This window comes from Ranitomeya variabilis, chromosome 5 (assembly GCF_051348905.1).
Source record: "Ranitomeya variabilis isolate aRanVar5 chromosome 5, aRanVar5.hap1, whole genome shotgun sequence".
NCBI lineage: Eukaryota > Metazoa > Chordata > Amphibia > Anura > Dendrobatidae > Ranitomeya > Ranitomeya variabilis.
The window spans coordinates 348,119,801-348,136,933 of NC_135236.1; the positions used below are offsets into that span (position 1 = coordinate 348,119,801).

A 17,133-nucleotide genomic window follows, 5' to 3' on the forward strand; every position below is an offset into this window, starting at 1 on the left:
TATTATTTGGGCCTACTAACTGTTTCTGCCACTCATTACAGTTGTCCTCCACTGAACAAAGCAATGCCGCCTGTTTAGTCCTGTTACCAATTTTGAACTGCATTTAGCCTACTTTATTATTTGGGCCTACTAACAGTCTCTGTCGCTCATTACAGTTGTCCTCCACTGAACAAAGCAATGCCGCCTGTTTAGTCCTGTTACCACATTTGAACTGCATTTAGCCCACTTTATTATTTGGGCCTACTAACTGTGTCTGCCGCTCATTACAGTTGTCCTCCACTGAACAAAGCAATGCCGCCTGTTTAGTCCTGTTACCAATTTTGAACTGCATTTAGCCTACTTTATTATTTGGGCCTACTAACTGTGTCTGCCACTCATTACAGTTGTCCTCCACTGAACAAAGCAATGCCGCCTGTTTAGTCCTGTTACCACATTTGATCTGCATTTAGCACACTTTATTGTTTGGGCCTACTAACTGTGTCTGCCACTCATTACAGTTGTCCTCCACTGAACAAAGCAATGCCGCCTGTTTAGTCCTGTTACCAATTTTGATCTGCATTTAGCCTACTTTATTATTTGGGCCTACTAACTGTGTCTGCCACTCATTACAGTTGTCCTCCACTGAACAAAGCAATGTCGCCTGTTTAGTCCTGTTACCAATTTTGAACTGCATTTAGCCTACTTTATTATTTGGGCCTACTAACTGTGTCTGCCCCTCATTACAGTTGTCCTCCACTGAACAAAGCAATGCCGCCTGTTTAGTCCTGTCACCAATTTTGAACTGCATTTAGCCTACTTTATTATTTGGGCCTACTAACTGTGTCTGCCACTCATTACAGTTGTCCTCCACTGAACAAAGCAGTGCCGCCTGTTAACTGCTTTTAGCCTACTTTTTTATTTTGGGCCTATATCTGTTTCCTCCTCATCCTGCCCATTGCCCAGCCACTGCTAGATGAGTCTGCTGGTACATTGACCCAGACCACTACATTCCCCTTGTACTCTACACAGCCAGAATCTGACCCTGCTGAAAATCAGGTTCCCCTTCCCGCATACCATACCACCTTACACGGGAACAAAGAGGAAGGTGCAGATGAAAGTGCAGGTTCCTTCATCAGGTGGGGGAGCATACTCGTTGGCAACGTCACTGGCACAGGGCCCCTCATAGTACGCAAAAGTGTCTCTGCCAGTGGGAGGCGCCACCCGCCATAAAACACACCGCCGTTCTATGAGGGGCCCTGTGCCAGTGCCAATGCCAACGAGTGGACCCCCACTGTTTGCTCAGGATCACAGCACTTGCAAAGTTGAAATATTTACCTCTCCCTGCTCCACCGCCGTGACGTATTCCGCGTTTCCTGGGCCCACGAAAATCTTGAGCCAGCCCTACCCCCCCCCCACAACTTTAGCCAAATGACCCTCAGTTTTCAATGCCTAACTATTATTATAAAGTAAATTAAGATTGACAAGCTTAAGTAATAAGAATTGATGTTTTTGGCATTAAAATGGGCACTGTAGGTGTTTTCCTGTCCTCCACTCACTGCCGACTTTGATTCCCCATTGACTTGCATTGGGTTTCGTGTTTTAGTCGGCCCCCGACTTTTTGCAATAATCGGCCGATTTCACCCGACCCGACTTTTGACAAAGTCGGGTTTCGCGAAACCCGACTCGATCCGAAAAAAGTAAAAGTCGCTCAACTCTAATAAACACTGTCAGATGCCTTAGGCTTGGTATGTAATGGTATGCCAAATTCACTTTCAGTATAGAATTGATCAATCATGGAACCAGTAGTATGGACACTTTTCCAAATTGTCCTTGGAGCTTTTTCTCAACACAAAAATACCAGGCCTCATGTCACTAAAGCTACACTGATAAACATGCGTGGTTTAAATATGTTACCATGGCACATAATTGGAGGTCATTGGTCGGCAATTGCAAAAAGAACTGTCAGGGCCGGATCTTGATGATTTGTGTGCCCAAGTGCATTCAATGTGGTCCAACTTTCCTTAGACAACTACCAATAACCTTGGTAAGTGAATTCATCTTTGCATACTTATACTCGATACTGAATAAATGGAGATGTTTTGAAAATGTTGTTTACATGTTTTCTACATTTGCATATAATTCGCAAGTCTGATAGAAGAAAAAAATTAGAACATAATGTCCAAAGAATCATGTAAAAAAAATATATGTGTTTATTACAAAAAATTTGCTCATGTAAACAATTTTGTTTTTACATATTATCAAAATTTACAAATAGTACAAGAGACATATAAAGATTTGAGGTCAAGTGGATGGTGACATGTACAATCCTAATACATCAGGTAATTATATAATAAAGTGCATAGTGCAGTTTTAGATCTGAGGGATCTACTGGAGTACGGTAAACATTAATATAACATAAGGGTAATGTGTAAAGTAATCACCGCCCCAAACACATATATACATCCCATGCCCTCCAGGTTCTTACCCATTGTCTGATGTTTAGGGTGCCACGATGCAAAGCCCCAATGGGCATTTCGCGTTGGCTTCCTCAGGGAGCTATCAAATTCAGAAGTCTATCCATCTGTTGATTTCCATAATTCCATTATTTTTCCTTCTTGGTATTGCAATTTCAATATTGAGGACTGTATTTCAGCAATTTCACTGCCGAGAAATGCTATAATCATGTGATGTCAAAATGTAGGGATAATTAACAAATCCATGTTCCAACACAAAGAAAATGCATTCATTTGTGTCCCAAGTTTGCACGGAGAATGAACTCAATGATTTTAAAGGTTGAGAATTGTAATGGACTTTAGAGATTTAGTGAGGTTATTATTTGGCATTTCTCAGTATCTTAATATTCCACAAATGAGATCTTGAATGAATGACTTATTTATGTACACTACCATACATTTTCAGAGCACATTAATCCTGTATCACTTCTATTTTTATCCAAAGGTTGGATCCAGGATGTCTTGGAACATTTTTGTCTAAAAATGACTGTGATACAGCGTCAACATGCTTTATTTTCTTGATTTAAAGCTGAGACATTGAGAAAAGCCTTCTTTGGTAATTTAGCAATGTGATTGGCCTTTCTTAAGTCGCATAACATAGGTCAAATATGCATAGTCATTCTGAGGCGATCATGGGTTAAATGTACAGACAGGTCTTGGAAAGGTATTGAAGTCTTGGAAAGCATCTTCTGGCAGTGAGTTCAAGGACTAGGAGAATAAATAGCAAAATACAATTACTAAGTGAATTGCCAGAAATATTCATCTGACTTAGGTAATGCATTAACGAAATACAAGGAAAAATGAAAGATATCAAAAGATACAATATGGAAGTAAGCGTACAAAATATATAAGCACAGTAGGATAATCTTCTAGCTTTCACGATATTGGAGGAGTTTACCGTTGGGTGCATGAACTATTTAAAGAGATTTTCTCAGGACCCTATCTTCAGGAGATCATCATTCCCTTACCACTCAGCTTACCGCTTTCCAGAAAGGGTCTGTGCTTCTGACAACTGTCATGTTGGATTGGCAGCATGACTGAGCTGCTGGCCTGAATACTAACAACCAGAGGGTGAAAGTAACCCTAATTGCTGTGAATGTTGGGATTCTAGCCTGCTTGTGCCATTGCTGTTGATGATTGAATTTTACCCTGCACTTTTTGGTCTCCCTTTAAATACAATAGACACTGAATTTGGCTGTATATGGATTTGAAACTGCCAGTTATGATTGTAAGGTCAAGCATACTATCAAGGTGAAAGTCAAAACCAAAATGGTACAACTAGCTGAGGTCTAATCAGTCCCCTAAGACTGAGTTTCATTTCAGCCCATATACTGACCATGTGAAGGACTGACTGCACATAGACAGCTGACAAAATTCTCAACAAATGTTTTACCATATGGTCTATGTGAAAAATAGTCTGAGCATGTATAGAGATCACATGGGTCAAAATGTAGCACTGCAACCCTAGGCACCAGTGAAACAGGTTAATTAGATGTGTGTGTTACGGTTTGACTCCGGTATCCCTCATTCAGGCCACATACTGTATGATAGTATAGGAACCCCAGCATATATAGTACACAAGATCTCAGTCCACTTTGTTAACATTGAATATTCTTTATTGTTGGAGCTGCAATAACATATATACAGTAGGTAACAGGCACAGAGCTTGGCATAGAGTTTGCACAGTACTTGTCAATTTCACAGCATAAATAACGTAAACTCTTCATCTCCATGTTGTATGCCTTCTTGACTGGCTATAGGCTACTTCTGCAGTAGTACCCTTGCCCGAGCCTGGAAAGTGTAATATTTCTTCACTATAACTCCCTGGTCTGGCTTACAAGTTGACTTTTCAATCCCATTCCTTCTGTCTCGAACCCCACAACCAACAGCTCTATTTCTAACTTCAGGCCGTACTCACTACAGTTGGCTCACTTCTCAGTGCCAAGGATTTTCTGGCCGTGTTGGGATGTCTCCAGTGTAGGTACTTTCAGGGCTTACTACCTCAGCAATCTTCCTAGTTCACACACTTCAATAATGTGACTTGTACCCTTTTCTAAGGCTATGTGCACACGTTGCGGATTTTGCTGCGGATCCGCAGCGGATCTGCAGCAGCTTTCCATGCGTTTACAGTACAATGTAAACCTATGGAAACCGCAATCCGCAGTGCCCATGCTGCGGAAAAAAACACGCGGAAAAGCTGCGGGTTACATTTCGCAGCATGTCAATTCTTTGTGCGGATTCCGCAGCTGTGCTCCATAATAGGAATCCGCAGGTGTAAAACCGCAGGTGGAATCCGCACAAAATCCGCATAGAAACCATGGTAAATCTGCGGTAAATCCGCAGGTAAAACGCAGTGCCTTTTACCTGTGGATTTCTAAAGTCCGTTGCGGAAAAATTCGCAGAGCTCCATTCTACGTGTGCACATAACCTTAGAACTACTCACTAAATGCTAACTCACTGTAAACCAGTAAGCAACGCTTTCCTTACTCCCAAATACTCCCTTCTGCAGGGCCAGCTAACTGTGAATTCTTCTGTACCCTGCATCTACACTGGTACTTTCACTTTAAAAATATGAGTACACAGAGGGACATTAATGCACATTAAAAAATTGTATGAAACATCACATGTAGAAAATGCAGCAATATAACACATTACAGTCACCATAATATTTTCAGGTGGTGTTCCTTCTTCTGCCATACTCTTACACATGCACTGGTTAAGTCCCATCAGCGAACCATATGGATACTATCTGTATGGTATCTGTTTCTCAAGGATATAGTGTAAAAATGAACAAAATTGTACTTTTTAAGTGGATGTAAAGAAACGATGCCATACAAATTTCAAAAATGCACCTAAGGACTAGTGATGAGCGAGTATACTCGCTACTCGAGATTTCCCGAGCATGCTCGGGTGATCTCCGAATATTTGGATATGCTCAGAGATTTAGTTTCTGTCTCCGTAGCTGCATGATTTGCGGCTGCTAGACAGCCTGAATACATGTGGGGATTTCTTAACAGACAGGCAACCCCCACATGTACTCAGGCTGTCTAGCAGCCGCAAATCATGCAGCTATGGCGACAGGAACTAAATATCCGAGCACATCCAAATACTCATGCATGCTCTGGAAATCTCGAGTAACGAGTATACACGCTCATCACTACTAAGGACCATATATTGATATGATTTTAGCATATGCAGCGCACCATAAAGATGAAGATGTTTTATTTTTATAGGGTGCAAAAGATGTTATTTCATATGCTCGACTAAACTCAACCTAAATGTAATGAAAAAAGCGCTAGGATATAACATTACTGATTGGCTGTTCAAGTTCACAAAGAAACTGAAGTCCACCAAAACTTTTCATTCATCTGTACTACTAACTATTGCTTACATTTTAAGTTTGCCTCATTTTAAAATATGTACCGCTAGGAAAATGTAATCTTTATAATTAAATTACCTTTACACAGTTATGTTAAGTCAATGGATGTCATAAACGTTACAAATTTGAATTGATCATGCTGCTCATTACTGCTTGGAATCAATAAATCTCTACAAATTGTGGTATTTTAATTCTTTGTATAAAATAGTTTTGTGGAAAGGTGAGAACATAATTTACTTTAGTAAGAGAATTCAATATGTTCTTCCCACCTACACATCACTCCAGTATGTCAGCATTAAAAAATTAAGTAGAAATCATCAACGTCTTTGAACATTACAAATTCCCTCTTAAAGTGTGCTGTGCTTTCAGGTATGCTGAATATCCAGTTTCTTTTGATTTTCACTTTGATAATATAATGTACTGGCACTATAAAGCAAGGCCCCATACAGTACACTGAAGCCTCAAAGACTATCTGGCTTTGCCTTGATTTCTAGAGTTTTTACTAAGGCTTCTTTCACACTTGCGTCGTGTGACATACGTCGCAATCCGTCGTTTTGGGAAAAAACAGATCCTGCAAATGTGCCCGCAGGATGCGTTTTTTTCCCATAGACTTGTATTGCCGACGGAACGCGACGTATGGCCATACGTCGCGTCCGTCGTCCACTGGATCCATCGTGTTTTGGCAGACCGTCAGCACAAAAAAACGTTCAAGGGAATGTTTTTTCATATGTCGCATCCGCCATTTTCTACCGCTCATGCGTGGCCGGAACTCCACCCCCTCCTCCCCGGACTTTAGAATGGGCAGCGGATGCGTCGAAAAACTGCATCCGCTGCCCACATCGTGCATAATTTTCACAACGTGCGTCGCCGACGCTTTGCGACGGACCCGTACTGACGGACCCGTACCGACGCAAGTGTGAAAGTAGCCTAAACCTGCATCATGGCCAAACTGACTACCAGCAGGTAAATATGTGTAGCCACATGTGTAGCCAGGGTGGAGAAAGGAGTATACATACAGCGTGCAGGCAGAGTTTGGAGACCGGACTTGCAATTTTTCAGTGCAGCACCACTTATTAAATGACAGGCACTTAGGTCAGTGTCAAGGTGATTCCAATGCCTTTGTTCACCCATCTGATACAGTAGATGGAAGAACGAAACTCCTAGCAGATGTGTTACGGCTTGCATATATATTCATTGTGATGATGTAAATCTGGAGGTTATTGGCTGACCCACATTCCCATGTCATATGTAGAGATGAGCCACCTCCCTAGTGTTCGGGTTCAGTTCGGTTCGTCGAACAGGGAGATGTTCGCCGAACTATTCGTCGAACTGTTCGACGAACACCATTGAACCCCATTGAAACCAATGGCAGGCAAACACAAACACATACAAACACATGGAAAACACATAGAAAACACCTTAAAAGGTGTCCAAAAGCTGACAAACTGCTCAGAAGACACAACAAACACATGGAAAAGTCACAACTACACATAGTCATGTGAAAAGGAAAGAGGTGGAGGAGTAAAAGGAGGAGGAGACACAGATATAGGCATGTCATGCCCTTCTAAAGTTAAGAAAGGCTGGAGTAAAAATCTAAACTCACTCTACCAACACCCAGACGTCTTGACAAAAAAAAAAAAAGAAATATCTTTAGGTAGAATGGCGGCGGGTTCATTCAGAACACTTTCCTTAGAAGACGTAGTGGTACCCCCGTTGGGAGTTGTGCCAAAAAATGAACCCAATACATTCAGACTAATCCACCATTTGTCATATCCAAGGGGCAGGTCAGTAAACGACAACATCGAAGCGGAACCAAGTACAGTACTATGTACTGTACCTCCTTTGATGAGGCAATCAGGTGGGTCAAGAAGTTGGGAAAGGGCACCCTAATGGCCAAAACAGACATTGAGGGGGGGTTCCGGTTACTACCTGTGCCTCCGAATAGTGTCCTCCCATTGGGCTGCTTCTGTGAAGGAGCATACTACATAGATCGATGTTTGCCCATGGGGTGCTCCATATCCTGCTCACTATTTGAGGTGTTTAGTTACTTCCTCGAATGTGTCATCATGGACGTTTGTAAGGCGGCACATATTATCCATTACCTCGACGACTTTTTATGCCTGGGCCCAAAAGATTCGCCACAGTGTGAAAACACGCGGTAGTCCACCTGTGAGAAGGAGAGAGCTGGAGGGAGAGTGGACACCCCAGAGCCGAGGGGTTAGATTGAGAAAGAAAGAAGGCGGTGTAGCTTGCTTCATGGGTGGGGTACTCTGCTGAGTAGCAGAAATTGCTACTAGGCCCAAAAGGATTTCCTTGGCCAAATGCCATTAAAAAATAGTAGTTAGGTAAACAGGCGGTGTAGCTTGCTTCATAGGTGGGGTACTCTGCTGAGTAGCACAAAATGCTATTAGGTACAAAACGATTTCCTGGGCTAGATCAGTTAAAAATTAGTAATTAGATCAACAGGCGATGTAGCTTGCTTCATGGGTGTGGTACGCTGCTGAGTAGCACTAAATTCTACTAGGCCCAAAAGGATTTCCTGGGCTAGATGCCGTTACAAAATAGTACTTAGGTAAACAGGTGGTGTAGCTTGCTTCATGGGTGGGGTACGCTACTGAGTTGCACCAAATTCTACTAGGCCCAAAAGGATTTCCTGGGCTAGATGCCATTACAAAATAGTAGTTAGGTAAACAGGCGGTGTAGCTTGCTTCATGGGTGGGGTACGCTGCTGAGTAGCACTAAATTCTACTAGGCCCAAAAGGATTTCCTGGGCTAGATGCTGTTACAAAATAGTAGTTAGGTAAACAGGCGGTGTAGCTTGCTTCATGGGTGAAGTACGCTGCTGAGTAGCACCAAATTCTACTAGGCCCCAAAGGATTTCCTGGGCCAGATGCTGTTAAAAATAGTCAATAGTTGTGTTCACTCTCATGTGTTTCTACTTTGTTGGATTTACCAACCTAATTGCCATGCCGGTGTGTTCACCGGATCTTAGTATAAAAGCATGAGTTTTGACACATACCAGGTATCATGATTAAGGGTGCTGTGCCACCGGAAACGCGTTGATCTTGGATTTTATTCTATTGCACGCTGATGTTTTATCCTTACACTATACTATTGGAAGTGAATAAAGTTATGGATTTTTCACTGCATCGTTGAGCTGGATCTCCTTTCTTCTCCTGTTAAAAATAGTACTTAGGTAAACAGGTGGTGGGTGGCTGGGCTACTCTGCTGACTAGCAGACACTGAAGCTTTGGAGCAGACCTCTGAATCCCAGGCCATAGTATGAGTAAACAACTCTGCAGACGACCCCACCCACCTGGAATTGACGATGGCAACATCATGTAAAACTCAGCAACGAGACTAAATCAAAGAGTTTCCTTTTTTTCCAAAAATTCGGCCACAGAAACCACTTAAGTGGCATAAATTTCGCCAGAGTTTTTTAAAATGGTTGGTGAGGTGATTTTCAAAAATCATCAAGCTTTTAGTCTCCCCAAGATGACACAGGGGTAGAAGTCCTTGTGAATCCAGGATTTGTTCATCTTGATGAACGTTAGTCTGTCTACATTGTCACTGGACAGCCGTGTGCGCTTATCTGTCAGCACACCACCAGCAGCGCTGAACACACGTTCAGAGAGAACACTGGCTGCGGGGCACGACAAGGTCTCCAAGGCGTGAGTGGCGAGCTCAGGCCATTTTTCAAGATTGAAAGCCCAAAATGAGCAAGGGTCCAGTTCCACAGTCATGGCATTGATGTTAACTTGGAGATACTCTTGTACCATCCTCTCTAGGCGTTGGCTGTGCATCAGACTTCTTGTCTCCTGTGGCCTTGCAAAGGATGGTCTAAAAAAATCTTGAAACTATTGGAAAAAATTGCTGTTACCACCAGATACGATGTTACTGTTACGGTTTGAGTGATGACTCGATAGTCCCACGGTTGGCAAGTTAGAACTCAGAGATTCACTACGTGCACCACTGGTGTTTTCTGGAAAAGCAGATGTTAGATTCTGTAACAGTCTCTGCTAATACTCCTGCATGCATGAATCCCTTTCTATGGCAGGAATTATTTCGCCAAATTTGCTTTTGTACCGGGGATCTAAGAGTGTGGCAACCCAGTAGTCGGCATTACTTCGGATTCTGACAATCTGAGGGTCATGTCGCAGGTAGTGCAGCAAGAAGGCACTCATGTGTCTTGCACATCCAGGAGGACCAAGTCCTTGTTGTCTTGGTAGTGGCGAGGTGAGAATCATGCTTCCATCGTCTGCCCTCTCCCCCCAATCTCGCACAACAGAAATTTGATCAAGGTCTCCCTCATCTGATGAGTCTTCCATGCCCAGCGCCAGTTTGTCCTCCACTTCTTCCTCGCCTCCTGTACCTTCCTCAACAGTTTGGCTGCTACCATGTGCCCTCGGTAATCCCTCTCCCCCAGCCTCCAATGCCAGCCACCTTGGTGCTGCCAACCTTCTTGACCTTGGAGATATGATCCCTTTCACATACGACTCCTCCTTTTCGTCCTCCTCCTCCTCCTCTTGTTCCACCACCTGACTCCGAACACTGTGTAAGGTGTGCTCCAGCATGTAAATCACCGGAATGGTCATGCTGATAATGGCATTGTCAGCACTAAACATCTTCGTTGATATTTCAAAACTGTGCAGAAGGGTGCATAGGTCCCTGATCTGAGACCACTCCTGCAGCGTGATTTGCCCCACCTTTTGATCTTGTTGGCCCAGGCTATACGTCATAACGTATTGCACCAGGGCTTGTCAGTGCTGCCACAGTCGCTGCAACATGTGTAGAGTTGAATTCCACTATGTGGGCACATCGCATTTCAGCCGGTGAACTGGCAGGCCCAATGACTTCTGTAGAGATGCAAGTTGTCGAGCTGCGGGATGTGAAAGGCGGAAGTGAGCACACAGCGACCGTGCCCTCTGCAGAAACCCATCTAGTCCGAGATAGTGGGATAAAAATTGCTGGACAACCAGGTTCAAAACATGAGCCATACAAGGCACGTGTGTGACATTGCCCCGGCGAAGGGCTGCACCCAGGTTTGCAGCATTGTCGCACACGGCCTTCCCTGGCTGCAGTTTGAGTGGAGACAACCATTGATGGGACTCGGTCTCCAGAGCTGACCACAACTCCTCAGCTGTGTGACTCACATTTCCCAGACATTTCAATGTAAACACTGCCTGATGCCATTGAGCCCTGGTGACAGCATAGTGAGGAGGTGTGCAGGACTCCTTCTGCGCAGTTACAACGCAGGTGGCATTACCAGACAGGCTTTGGGTGCAGGTGGAGGACCGAGAGGAGGTTGAGGAGGCAGAAGCAGTGGAGGAACTTCTAGATACAGAGGATCGACGAGCAACTCGTGGGGACGGCAAGACTTGGACAGCAGCCCCTTCTCCTGATGTCGCCGTAGTTACCCAGTGCCCAGTCACCGACATATAACGCCCCTGTCCATGTCTACTCGTCCAAGTGTCTGTGGTGAAATGCACCCTGTCACACACAGAGTTTCTCAAGGAAGCAGTGATGTTGTGTGTGACATGCTAGTGTAGCGTAGGCACAGCTTTCTTTGAGAAGTAGTGGCGACTGGGCATCTGGTACTGGGGCACTGCGACGGACATAAGGTCTCGAAAATCCTCTGTGTCCAACAGGTGGAAAGGCAGCATTTCTGTAGCCTACAGCTTGCAGATGGAGAAATTCAACCTCTTAGCATTGTCATGGCTAGGAGGAAATGGTCTTTTACTTGTCCACATCTCAGGGACTGAGGGCTGGCTGCCATGCTTAGACGGAGTGGAGTAGGGTGTCCCCGGCAAACTGCTGGTCTGTGAGGAAGGTGCAGGCAGAGATGTTATGTTGCCTTGATCAAAATGTGGTGTCGATGTCGGAGAGCGCTCAACACCAGCAGGTGTTTCCACTTGCAAATGTCCTGACGACCTGCCAATCACACTGGCTGTTGCGGGTAAAGAGGTGGAAGGTCTGCTTCCAAAACCATGTGCGACTGCTGTCCCCACAGTCACAGAGGATGAAAAGGACGCGGATGCACTTGATGGGGCAGACGGTGGTTGACCCGGCCCACTAGGCCGCATTGTAGCACAGTGAGCTTCCCACTGCAACTTATGCCTCATATCCATGTGACGGTTCATGCATGAAGTACTCAAGCTAGTGATTTTTTGGCCTCTACTGAGATTTTGTTGACAAATCTTACAGACAACATGAGTTTGGTCATCCTTTGCGATGTCAAAAAATGCCCAGGCTATGCAAGGCTTAGAGCCCGTGCGACCTGAAGAGCCACCACGACTTCTGGTCTGAGGCACATTTGGGGTTGAGGATGCAGTTGTTGATGTGCTTCCAGTACTCCGTCTCTGTCCAGGAAGGCGCACCGTTACCTCATAGTCAGACTCAGCACTAGCATCCTCCTCCACCTCCTCTGCTGACCTCATGGACTGGTGGACTGGGGGTTGACAGTAAGTGGGGTCTACAACCTCGTCATCATCATCCTGTGTGTTCTCACACCCGTCGTCCTCAGAGCCAACCTCTTCCTGCCCCAACCGAAAAGTAAAGTTTTCGTTCCAATCAGGTATCTCAGTCTCCTCATCATCTTCATCATTGTCTCCACCAACAGGAGTTACAGTTTGGGAACGAGGGTCTACATTATGCTCAGAACCTTCTTAATCTGGGCCTGGATCCAACTCACAAAGATTCTGGGCATCAGTGCAGATCATTTCCTCGTCTAGATTCACAGAAGCTCTGGAGCAGACCTCTGATTCCCAGGCTATAGTATGCATAAACAGCTCTACAGACTCAACCATGTGTGCTACCCCATGCTCAGATGGGCAGCTGGAGACTTGGGAGCTGTAAGGAAGCAAGTGCGATTGGGATGACAACTCTGAGGACTGGAGTAGTTGTGATGTTGAAGTTGACATGGAGGAGAGCCCACTTGAACGAGCACTTGATATCCATTCAAGCACCTGCTGTTTTTGTGCCTCATCTGGAATTTTTGGCGATGCTTGTAGCGATGGTCGTAAGAAAGGGATCATATCAGATTGTCCATGAAAAGAAGTAGACATCTTACTTTGGCTGGAAGATGTTCTTTCTTCTGCAGATGTTACTGTTGCTTTACCACCTACCCCACGGCACAACCTTTTTTTCCCTTTCCAACATGCCTATTCCCCTTTCCACCAGCAGCAGGCCTTTTGCCACTCATTTTAGTGCTTAATTGGCAACTTTGTATCTGAAGTTGTTGGCGCAACAACCGATGGATGAAAACCGAGCAGAACTGAGTGGCCAAACTGTGGTACTACTGTAGGCCCAAAACTATCAACTGGATTAGATGCAGTGAAAATAGAGATACACAGGCAGTGTAGCTAGCTTCACAGGGAAGCTACTGTGCTGACGTGCAGACAATGCTACTAAGCCCAAAACCCCAAAACGATTTACTGGGTTAGATGCCGTAAAAATTGAGATACACAGGCAGTGTAGCTAGCTTCACAGGCGGGCTACTCTGCTGACGTGCAGACAATGCTACTAGGCCCAAAACTATCAACTGGATTAGATGCAGTGAAAATAGAGATACACAGGCGGTATAGTTTGTTTCACAGGCGGGCTACTCTGCTGACGTGCAGACACTGCTACTAAGCCCAAAACCCCAAAATGATTTACTGGGTTAGATGCCGTAAAAATTTAGATACACAGGCGGTGTAGCTACCTTCACAGGTGGGCTACTCTGCTGACGTGCAGACAATGCTACTAGGCCCAAAACTATCAACTGGATTAGATGCAGTGAAAATAGAGATACACAGGCGGTATAGTTTGTTTCACAGGTGGGCTACTCTGCTGATGTGCAGACAATGCTACTAGGCCCAAAACTATCAACTGGATTAGATGCAGTGAAAATAGAGATACACAGGCGGTATAGTTTGTTTCCCAGGCGGGCTACTCTGCTGACGTGCAGACACTGCTACTAAGCCCAAAACCCCAAAATGATTTACTGGGTTAGATGCCGTAAAAATTGAGATACACAGGCAGTGTAGCTAGCTTCACAGGCGGGCTACTCTGCTGACGTGCAGACAATGCTACTAGGCCCAAAACTATCAACTGGATTAGATGCAGTGAAAATAGAGATACACAGGTGGTATAGTTTGCTTCACAGGCGGGCTACTCTGCTGACGTGCAGACACTGCTACTAAGCCCAAAACCCCAAAACGATTTACTGGGTTAGATGCGGTAAAAATTGAGATACAGAGGCGGTGTAGCTAGCTTCACAGGCGGGCTACTCAGATGACTATCAGACAATGCTACTAGCCCAAAAGGATTGGCTGAGCTAGATTACACCAAATGTTGTGACTAACACTTGCACAGCACTGGCTCAGACCTGCCTGGCAAACAGTGCTATGAACTGCTGTAACCTACCCTGAAAAGGGCTGATATTACAACTAGTCCCAACTCCTGACTCCCTAAACCTATCTCTCAGAAAATTCACTGGAAAAAAAAGACTCTTTGACTGTATAGCGCCCACAGCAGCAGCGGTGCCGTCTAACACTAAGCTGCAGCAGTGAGGAAATGGTGACGACGGGGAAAATGGCTCATTCTCATTGGGCAAGGAGTGACATGTGACATACACAGCCAATGACACATGCCCTTGCTTGTCTGCATCACATGCACATTGCTGTGTGTGTGCACACTGCTGATAGGCTTAGAGACTGCACCGCCCCTCTGTAAATGCGGGAAAGAAAAAAAAATGGAGATCGGTGTTATTTCAGCACAGATCTAACCCCCGCCCCCCCCTGCCCACTATACACTGAAACAGTCCATTAACAATGATAAACAGTTTTAATGTGCAAATCAAGCTAGGCTTTTGGTGAACGAACAGTTATTGAACAGAAACTCGAACAGCCGAATTTTAAGCAAATTGTTCGGGTTCGTCGAACGACTCGAACACCGCCCAAAACAGCTCGAATTTGAAATTGGCGAACAGTTCGACTCGAACACTGCTCATCTCTAGTCATATGTGATAGCTCTTGTATTTTTAGCCCCTAGATCTGGTAGACAAACTCTTCAATAGGAAAGTGAAGGAATGGTCAGCTCCTGCTCAAATCTGAGCCTGTACCTGCACTCCCCTAAGGCCCTAAGTGCGTCCTTCCCCCCAGTGCCATCAGAAACTTTGTCCCTCATTGACACCTAGCACTGCCCTGGCTAGTGCACTGGCCGGCAAGGAGCGCTAGCCTCATCACTGCAGATAGTAACAAACAGGGGACAGTGACAAACACAAAAGGGACGAGGAGAAAACACCACACTTAGCTTTCAGACAACACTGCCAAGCTCCACACTGAAGAAAGCACAGCAACTGGACTCCAAAACACCCAAAGTGGCTGACATCAGAGAACTGCTCCTGCATCGCTGGTCTCCAGAGAAACTCTATCACCAACAGTCAGCTTATACAAAATTCCCCATGTAAATGAAAATGGGGAATAAAGAGGCATAGGCAAAAAAATCACAAGGTTAAAAACATTTATTTAATGCAAAAATAAATAAAAATACAATAATGTCAAACAGGGAAATGTAGTATAAAAACAAACCGCTGGGGACTATATCATAAATAATCTAGTAAAGTAACAGCAACCATGCATAATATGTGGAATGTATGAATAGCAAAAAGGAGTAAGGCTCTATATATATCTCTATAAAAAACCCCTAGCCTAACAATGCCTTAAAATAAGGCCATGTATATAATGGTAATTGGATAAGAGACAAGTCTAAATATCCAGAAACACGTGTTCCCGTAAACCTATATACAGCCCTAAATATATGGAAAAATCCCTTAATAGAGCAAAGGCATGTGGCAAGGGGCCATATGGCAGATAAACATACTAATGATGAAGAGCCATGATACATCACGATTGCTGTAACCAAATGTATTAAGCAAACATGCCAATAGTTGCTGAAATAAGGTGAACTTACATTGATGTGGATAGCAATGTCCCACCGCGACCCCGACAGCGCCGTTTCGCCAACTGGCTTCCTCACATAAGGGGCATAAATGTCTATAATGCAAGGCTCAGCGTTTATATCTCGCTAAAACAGCTGTGGCTAGTGTCGGCATAATTGATCAAAGACGTGCGCATGCGCCTGTACAAATGCCTCCCATAGTAACAAGTGACTTCCGTAACCCTGCGCCTGGAACGCAAGCGTGGAACGCTACGCCTTCCTGGTGGTACAGGGCAGGAAGTCACTGGGACGCCATCAACCTGCGCATGCGCCGACAAAAAGCCGAGACTCTGAAAGGAAAAAGATACTAACGCCGTGATCATGGGATATCTGATAGAAATAGAATAGAATAAAAGCGGGCAGCAACTCAAAAAACCTTTTTAAAACCTCTCTGTCCTAATGCTAGAACTAGGAAATGACTACACAGTAAACTAATTAGATATAATAAACAAGACACCGATTATATATATAGTGAATGATTAATGTATATAGAAATCCATCCTAAAAGAGTGATAACTAATATATAAACCTAAATTAATTGTGGAAACTATATAATATAAAATACCACAATAATCTTGGAAATAATTAATATATGTTAATATAACATATCATACAAGTGAATACCCATTAATGAAACAAATATAAATATACATACCTAGTGCCAATGATGTATAAAAAACATATATAAATATATAAATATACATATACATACAAATAAATATATACATATGTGCACCCACCAACATGCAAAATGCCACAATTATCCTGATAATACTAAATATGTATATATAACATATCACACAAGTGAATAGCTATTAATGGAACCCATATACACATATACCGCCAATGATGTATAAAAAACACATATAAATATATATATACATATCTCCAAATATATATCAGGTGAACAAAAATATATAATACACGTATAAAAAAAATTATACATAAATATAAAGTGCAAAGTGGTAATAAATAATGTAGTCTTCTAATTATTTCCTTTTTTCCATTTAGTTTTTAATCTTCTATATCCAACTCCGGATGCCCGAGGATACATCTCCAGAGCGGAACACGACAGGAGAGGCCCCAAAAAAGGTAAGTTGCCACCGATACTAATGCAATAAATACATAAATAAATAGATAAAATTAGTATACGACATATAGACACAGACAATTAAAACAGGACCATCATCATATGACCCAAATAGGGTACAGGAAAAATACTAAAAGTATTATGGGACACAGTACATTTGATGCAGATAAATAAGACAAATAAGACAAGAT

The 17,133-nt window shown here is 43.7% G+C and overlaps 1 long non-coding RNA gene across 1 annotated transcript in view; it reads right to left on the reverse strand.

The window, feature by feature from the left end:
* Nucleotides 1-3,063: 3,063 nt before the first annotated feature.
* The window catches only part of LOC143773658 (uncharacterized), a 228,609-nt gene continuing 214,539 nt past the window's right edge, over nt 3,064-17,133 (reverse strand). The window contains exon 3 of the long non-coding RNA XR_013215283.1: nt 3,064-3,200. This is a non-coding gene — a long non-coding RNA (uncharacterized LOC143773658). The remainder of the gene's footprint in view (nt 3,201-17,133) is intronic.